This window comes from Lactuca virosa, chromosome 3, assembly GCF_052849685.1.
Source record: "Lactuca virosa cultivar CGN04683 chromosome 3, Lactuca_virosa_CGN04683_v6, whole genome shotgun sequence".
Classification (NCBI taxonomy): domain Eukaryota; kingdom Viridiplantae; phylum Streptophyta; class Magnoliopsida; order Asterales; family Asteraceae; genus Lactuca; species Lactuca virosa.
The window spans coordinates 371324833-371334158 of NC_136428.1; positions in this window are offsets into that span (position 1 = coordinate 371324833).

The window sequence follows — 9326 nt, forward strand, 5'->3', positions numbered from 1 at the left end:
GGAAGGCTAATCAAAACAAGAAAATGGCAGTTTTTCAAAAGAACAAACAAGTTTTCAATAATAAAGTCACAAATAGTTTGCCAAAATCGAACAAGGCTAAGCCGAGGTCGGTTTCGTCAAAGAGCAGATCTGAATCTTCAACCAATTCTGGTAGAAAATCCAAATGCTCAAAGCAAACTGAAAAGAAAAATGTTTCAAAATCACCTGTGAGTTTTCAAAAACCTAAATACCAATGGGTGCCCAAATTAACTTCCAACCAATCATCGTCATCCTCTAAAAGTATTTTAAATGATGATTCAACATCAAAAGGTTCAAAAGATAAATCAGTGAATGTTAAGGGTCAACCAAGAGTTGTAATGACCTGGGTCCCCAAATCTAAATGATCCCGCTCATTTTGCAGGGACAGTTGCGGAGGAATGTCGTCAGACCATGATATGTCGACACCGTCTGCTCCCGGCATATGACAGGAGACATCTCCCAATTGAACGACATTCAGACTTTTAATGGGGGATTTGTTTCCTTTGCGGGTGGTGAAGGCGGAAAAATCACGCAGAGAGGAACTGTAACAAACGGAGTGCTGAGTTTCGAGAACGTCAACTATGCTCCCGAGTTAAAGCATAGCTTGTTAAGCGTCTCTCAGATTTGCGACAAGGGTTATTCAACGCATTTTACTGATAAAGAGTGTCTGATCCTAAAGCCAGGCATTGTCATCCCGGATGAGTGGATTCTTGTTAAATCAAAGCGGGATGGAAATGCTTACATTATAGACATGAATAACAACATACCTGAGCAAGTCACCTGCCTCTTTTCAAAAGTCTCAGAACAAAATTCTATGCTGTGGCACCGACGACTCGGCCATGCTAACGCTAAGAATCTGAATCGTCTTGCTAAAAACGAAATGGTGCGTGGCCTGCCTGTCAGAGACTTTATTACATTTGAAAAGTGTGTGTCATGTGTCCAAGGAAAGCATCATAGAAAACCAAACCTGCCAAAACATGTCAATTCAATCAGCCAGGTGCTCCAATTATTGCACATGGACTTATTTGGTCCGGTCAATGTTCTAAGCATCAACATGAATTCATACTTTCTCGTTGTGATCGATGACTTCTCTCGTTTCACGTGGGTTTTCTTCTTATCCAACAAAGCTGGGGTATCTGATCTGATCAAGAAGTTCATCGTGATGATTGAGAACAAAACAAATAACCGGGTGAAGGCGCTTCGAACTGATAATGGAACAGAATTCAAAAATGCAGTTCTTGATCACTTTTGCGCAGAAAAGGGAATTGTGCGTCAATACAGTTCAGTTCACACGCGTCAGCAAAACGGTGTTGCTGAACGGAGAAATCGAACGCTGTAAGACGCTACAAGGACGATGTTGTGTGATTCAAAGTTACCAGTTTTCTTTTGGGCTGAGGCGATCAACACTGCTTGCTATGTTCAGAATCGTGTTTTGATCAACAAAGCCCAGATGAAGACTACATACAAAATTCTATATGGTCACAAGCCATCTGTCAGCCATTTCTGCGTATTTGGCTGCCCTTGTACCCTTCTTCACCTGGAGTCCAACCCAAAGTTTAATGCCAAAGCTGATGACTGCTATTTCCTAGGGTACGCTACTCGCACTGCGTATAGGCTTTACAACAAAAGAACAGAGCAAATTGTAGAATCCTTTGATGTGCGTTGGCTGGAGGAGAATGAAACAGATACTAAAGTGGGTCCTGATTGGCTGTTTGATTACACATATTTGTTCAAATCGTTCAATATGTGTTCCGATAGTTTATCTGGTTCTACTTCTGGTTCGAAGATTGTAACTGAAGATGAAGACGAAGAAGTTGTATACAGACAGCCGATAGTTTCTTCTGCGATTCCTTCGGTGGAGTCATCTGTTCCAATTACTAGTCCATAATCTCCAACTCAACAACATGCTCCAGATGCTGATGCCACTCCTCTTACTCCTGATGAAAGAGAGTTCATGTCACGAGATGCTTCCGCTGTTACTCAAACTTTTATTGAACTTCTCTTTCCCGAGCAGATTGATAATGAGTTTGTGGCAGATCCTTCTACTGAGACAGGTTCATCTGAAGTGGATCATTCTGCAAATGATGGAGTTATAAACATTCATAATCTTCCTGTTTCACTTAATGACATCAGCCAGGAGATACCTTCACGCATGCAACGCGATCATCTGATCGAAAATGTCATTGGGCAGCTGGGTGATGGTGTTAAAACAAGAAGTCAGAGTGGAGACGTCAATACATGTCTCTATTCTTGCTTTATCTCTCAAATAGAGCCAAAGAACGTTGAAATGGCTTTGAATGAGCCCAACTGGGTAGATGTTATGCACGGAGAGCTAAATCAATTTGAAAAACTTGGGGTTTGGAAGCTGGTTGAACTTCCTAAAGGCAAAAAGTCTCTTGACACTCGTTGGGTATACCACAACAAGCAAGATGATTTCGGAGTCATAGTACAAAATAAAGCGAGATTGGTGGTTCGCGGGTTTAGACAAATCGAGGGTCTTAACTACACTGAGGTTTATGCTCCGGTGGCTTGCTTGGAGGCTATCCGTATCTTCCTTGCATATGCTTCTTATATGAACTTCATTGTTTATCAGATGGATGTCAAGACAGCCTTCTTGTATGGCAAAGTAAAGGAAGAAATCTACGTTGATCAACCCCCTGGGTTTGTTAACTCGAAGCTTCCCAATCATGTCTACAAGTTGGACAAGGCGTTGTATGGGTTACATCAAGCTCCTCGAGCGTGGTATGTAACTCTCACAAAGCACTTGCTTGAACATGGATATTCTCGCGGCACTATCGATCAAACTTTGTTCATCAAGCATGTGGGTAATGATCAGATTCTAGTCCAGATCTACGTTGACGACGTTATCTTTGGGTCTACAAGTCCGCTGCTTTGCAAAGAGTTCGAAGGAGTGATGAAAAAGAGGTTCGAGATGAGCTCGTTAGGCGAAATGACCATGTTTTTGGGGCTTCACGTCCAACAAAGTTCAACCGGAATCCTGATCCATCAAGCAAAGTATGTGGTTGATATACTTGAGAAGTTTGGGTTTCAAGACGCAAAACCTGCCTTGACGCCAATGGCCGAAAGACCCCTGCCGACTCCAGATACTAATGGCGAATCCGTAGATCAAACTCTTTACCGATCAATGATCGGTTCGTTGATGTATCTAACTGCAAGCCGACCAGACATCATGTTTGCAGTTTGTCAATGCGCACGTTATCAGGCTAATCCTAAACTTTCACATCTTATTGTTGTCAAGAGAATTTTTCGGTACCTCAAAGACACCCCAAAATTAGGTCTTTGGTATCCGAAAAATTCTGAATTTGATTTATACGCATTTGCTGATAGTAATTATGGAGGCTGTGAGTTTGATAGGAAATCTACGTCTGGGGGGTGTCAATTTCTTGGTGACCGGCTGGTGTCTTGGCAGTGCAAGAAACAGCATACCGTCTCAACCTCAACAGTAGAAGCAGAATATGTTACTGCCTCTGCATGTTGCTCTCAAGTTATATGGATCCAACATCAGCTGTTGGACTACGGTTTGAATTACTTAGAAACCCCTATATTCTATGATAATGAGGCTGCGATTCAGATTGCTAAAAATCCAGTCCAGCATTCGAAAACCAAGCACATTGATATCAAAATTCATTTCATCAGAGATTTTTATGAGCGTTCGCTCATTCGGCTGGAACAGGTTCCTACTGCTAATAATGTGGCAGATCTATTCACAAAGCCGTTTAACAAAGCTCGATTCGATGTGCTTGTGAGCTTTTTGAAAATGCTACGTTTTGAGGACTAATTTTTGCTTTAGGTTAGTTTAAATTTGCGCATTTTCATTTCATTCTCACCCCTACAAAAATTTAGGGGGAGAAATAAACAAAAACCCAAACAAAAATTAGAAAATTAAAAATCCAAAAATAGTGTTATTTCTGTTTTATTTTTTTTAGAAAATATTCCAAAAACCCAAAAATATTAGAAAATCAGAAAAATTAAAAAAATGTTGTTAATAGTTTTTGTTTGTAGGTGATGTACTGGGAAGTGATATAATCATGTGATAACAGACAATCTGAATCTGTGTAAGGTGCCAAAGTCGAATTGTATGTGCTCTGTGTTCGATGCGCTGATAGGCACGAAGGGTTTTTAAAATGGACTTGACTAGGATCAGATGAACTTAAGGAGTTTAGAGACTTGACAAATCTTGACCTAGATAGTTCCATTTAGTTTGACAATACGATGCTTGGATAGGTTGAGCAGAGAGATATACATGGGAATCTGCGGATACACTAAATGATCTGTATCTAGAACTGTGGATTAACTTTTCCTCGATGTGCGGACTTTGTCCTTAATTCCGGTATTGACGGGGCGACTGGGGGATTCCGATAAGTTAGGTCTGTAGAAAATTATTTTATTTCTTTCTATCTGTTAGTCATATGTTGCTTCCTCTACTGATTGGAAGAGATCTGACCTGAAATGCAACATATGCAACTCTATTTCTCTGCATCCTCTATCTATGCAATTCTTTCTACCTGTTAGTCATATGCTGTCTCCTTTGCGTGATTTACTATCCGACCTGGTACACAGCATATGCAACCTTCTATTTCTCAATCCCTCTAAACTCTAGTTAGTCATATGTTTCACTCTCTGCCTGATTGGAAGAGATCCGACCTGAGTGTATAACATATGCATTCTAAATCTAATTTCTTCCTTAATAATTGTCCGCTCATCTGATGTAAGGAGTAATCTGGAAGAACTTGATTACTGGGGTATATTAGGAAATGGGAAACGCGTTCTAATACAATTAAAATTGAACATTTTATAGATTGTCTGTAGATCTCACTGCTCAATTTAGGTGGACAACAATACCTTTGGTCGTCGTCAGCTAAATGGTCTTTTAGGAAAATTATCGAAGTTCATAGGATTTAATGTCTTGTCACTTATAGTTTATCCTAAATTTGTCTCAACCTTTCGTGTTTAAGTGGACCACAATACCGGCGATCGACCAGACATAGACATGAAGGTAGAAGTACCGATAAGCGGAGTAAGGCTGTCTAATAACATTGATCCCAATATCACAAAAATTTTATCAGCGTTTGTTAAAGTGAAAGTAGTTTAAATTCCGTTAAATTTTAATTCCTGAATCCTATTTTTCATTTTGATAAATTTTTTCTTTTTGATAAAAATTTTTAATAATTTTTTTTAGTTTAAGCTTTAGAAATTAGTTTTATTTTATTTTAGTTTTTTTTTTTATTTTTGTACTCAAAATGTTTTATTTTTATAAAAAGGTTTTCGGGTATTGGACTTTATCCTTGTGGATTGCGGCCCATTTAATTTTTGAACCAAGTATATAAAGATGGAACAGCCGGAACCCTAGATTACTTCTCATTTTCACATTCCGGCCGTAAACTCTCCAAATTCTCTCTCTCTCTCTCTCTAAAAATTTTTCGTGAGTTTTGGTGAAATTGTTCTGATGGCTTCAAAGGTATGCTAATTCCGACCAGGAATATGTAAATCCCGCATCAAATCGACATGTTTTCAAGCCTTAATCGATGAAAAACAAATTGTCGCCGTTTACGACCAAGGCTGTTTACGGCCAATTTTAAATGTTTAAATATATTGTTTTCTCATTTGGCTTGTTTGATTGCATCCTGGATATCATCTTGGCTGCTCCTCCGGTTGCTCACGGTGAATTCAAATCCATGATGCATGGACTGCGAGAGTGTTGCTTGTCTCTGCTTTGACTGTCAATCCAGCTATCTATCAAGGATTGATTAAGGAATTCTGGAAGTCAGCATCAGTGAAGAAAAGAAGTGATGGAGCTGTTTCTGTTGAAGCAACAGTCAAAAACTGCAAAATTACCATCAATGAACAGTTCATCAGAAGTACTCTCAAAATTGACGACCAATCAACCTTCTCCCCTGAGATCGAGATTTCCCAAATTGAAGAATTTCTTGTCAAAATGGGATATGAAGGTGTTTTTCCTCCAACCATGAAGAAGCTGCTGCCACCATTTTGGAGATTTTTAGCTCATGTCTTCGTGAGCTGCATTTCTGGAAGAAAGTCTGGCGCAGATGAGATCTCTCTAAGAAACACTGGTGCCATCATCTCTCTGGCTGCGGGATTGGACTACAACTTCTCCAAGTTCATTCTCGAAGAATTAATTGCAAACATCAAAGGGAAGACTAGGGACAAGTTCTTGTTGTACCCTAGGTTCATTCAAGTCTTCATTGATGAATAATTTCCTGAAATGGCCAAAGATGGAGAAATCCTTGACATGAAGTCTTTAGGACCACACACCGTCGGATTAATAAAGCAAAACAGAAAGGAAAAAATAACTTTTCAAGGAAAGTTCCCCTTAATGAAGTTTGGCTTGTTTGCCGATCCAAGTGAGGCTTCTGAGTCTCATGTTTCATCTGATCGTGTGACCTCTGAAGATGACATTTTTCTTCTGAAGATGACGTCATTCCGGTTTCTGATCACGAAGATGATGAAGCTACTCCTGCTGCCATTGTAGCTGAAGAGCATGACCTTCACTCTGTACAGGTTGAGAGTGATTTCAACGAAGAAAATGATTCCTTTGAGGACTTGGATCTTTCGGGCTTTGACAAGGATGATATTCCCTTGAATCTTGGAGGAAATGCAAACCTTTTGTCAAATGAGGATCTTGACTCTTTCTTTGACACTATCCATGATGTTGCTCATCCAGCAACGGAGATAAGGGAGTCAGAAGACGTTCTTGAGACTCCGCCTCCTTCTCCAAAACAATTGGCTGAAACTTCAACTCATATGGAGACATCTTCAGAGATTCCTCCCTCTGAGAATGTTCCTCCTACTATTGAGCCTACAGTGAGTGAACCTATGGCAACTTAGACCTCCTCGCCTTCATTGAAGAGGAGAAGACTTGATCCTAGACCGGGTGTATTTGTGCCTGAACTATCTCAAGGCCTGTCAAATCTCCACCAATTACTACTTCTGTTGCTACTTCACCTATTCCATCCAATGAAGAACCGAGCACATTTTATGAAGCTGGTGGTTCATCAGTTCCTTCGGGATCATCTCCTCTTAGGCCCTATCATGATGTTGCCTCTGAGAGGCTTGCTCTACATTTGGCCCACGAACAAAGCTCAGTGCCTTCCTCTCGAGCTAAGGGAATTTTTATTGAGGAAGGCCACTCAAAAGAGGATGATCCCACCATAACTAGACTTCAAAAGGAAATCAATGTGCTTAATCAGAAGAATATTGAGCTTGATATCCGGGTGGCTGATCTTGAAGCTGAAAAGGTCCAACTTAAAATTCAGGTTGCAGATCTTGAAGCGGATATAACTCTAAAAACTCAGCAAATTTCGGATTTGCAAACCCATCTGGGATCCTTGACTGCAAGTTATTTTGATCTTAAGAAGAAGCTGGCAGAAGAATTTGGCGACCAATTCAAGTCTTCAGTTCAACATTTCAAAGCTGGCCAGTCTTCTAATCAACAAGTTCAAGACCCCCTGTTGATCCACCTACTCAAAGAAGAACTATGATTTCCGATCGCTTCGATAAGGAACCAGCTCAAGCACTAAGCGTTGTTGCACTCAAGCGTGCCAAGTTAGCAGCTTCTGACAAGAAAAAGCAACTTCTTTTCAAGAAAATATGATCAGAATGCTCCTGGAAATAAACCCACTGTCACCGTCACTGATCTTGAACAGAAGAAGTTTGGTTACAAGTATGGTGACAGAACGGGAATTGTGTCATGGGGCTATCATGATAGGCTGAATATGTGGATCGTGAAACGCAAAAGCAAAAATGTGGAGTATTACAAAGACTTCCATGATTTCCATTCATGGACAAGAGTTGATCTCTCAGAATTATCCAGTGCTCCTTTTTCCAATCCATCAGGTGATCCAATGGCTACGCATTTCAAGCTATTGTTGGAGGATCAAGTAAAGAAGGGATTCCCTAGCATGAAGACTGCTGAGTCTTTCATCAAAAGTTTCCCTAACGTGCTGGATCCCAAGACCAATAAGCCCTTTCAGACTGTCATGTGGCCGCCAACAAATCAAGTCAGACAAATTCCAGTGCTGCAGAACTTCAGTGATGGATCTCTCAAAAACATGCATTACTGGGTCTATGATGAAACTACTGCGTCTGCTGTCATCAAGTTCCAAGATGGCTGCTTTCGCCTATACGAAAAATAAGACCTACTTCAATTTGGGAAGTGGGATATTCATCATCTGGCCCTACATCAAATAAAGGTAGCTGAAGATATTTTCGAGCCTGCTACGAAAGAGTACACAACAATGGTTGTAGAGATTATTGCAAAGGAGATGTGATAAGAGGCAATGGGAGGGTCCGATATTCTTGTAATTGAGAAAGACTGAGTTACAGCTAGCCCCAAACCAAGGGGGAGATTGAAGGGTCCATGTTATGGTTTGGGCTAGGCTTTGGATGTATAGGTCATTTAGTCTTGTAATAGAAGTGTTTTGGCATGTTTACGGCCAAGAGTGTGTTTACGGCCGTGAACATGTTTACGGCCGTAAACCTGTTTACGGCCATGTCTAGTTTACGGTCAGGTCTATTTCCCTATATATAGGATCAGTCTATGTCTGTTAGTGGTTGTTGATGAACCAAAGTGTTTACGGTCATTGTCAGAGTTGTACCAGACGTTTTCTGAATACAAACGTGTGCAAGCTTTGATTCATTCTTCTTTTACTCATTTCTCATCTTATTTGATTGTTAGATTGCTTGATCACTGGTTAAGATCCTGTTTCTAGGACCTTACAATTATAGTTATGGGCTTAGACACCTAATCCAACAATCTCCTACTTGGATAAGTCTATAACTATAATTGCTAGTATAACTTCTAAAATGACCAGCAAATTGTTGCTTCTAAAAGCCGTTGTCGAACTTTAACCCAGTCAGTTATCTGTCCTAAGATAAGTGATTATATATAATCCTTCGTTCTGGAAGATATCATTCAGACATGAGACATGGAATATAATCAATCTCATTGTCCAATAATTTGTATTCCGATTTCTGATTTGTAATGACATAGAACTTCTAATCGAACACATCAATTTTGTCCTGGCCGGGCCCGACACTATAAGTCACCATAAAATCACCGAGGTGCCCAAAGATATCACTTTTTTCTGTTAGGTCAAAATGAACAATGTAACGCCCGTGTTTCTAGGCTAGACATTAATATTGACATAATGGTCTAGGTTAACCTTTGTGACTCATTTTGGAGAAATGAAAAGGAATTATGTGAATATTATGTGTTTTATGTGTTTTATACTTAATTATTAGGGTTTAAATAATTAAGAATAAAAATG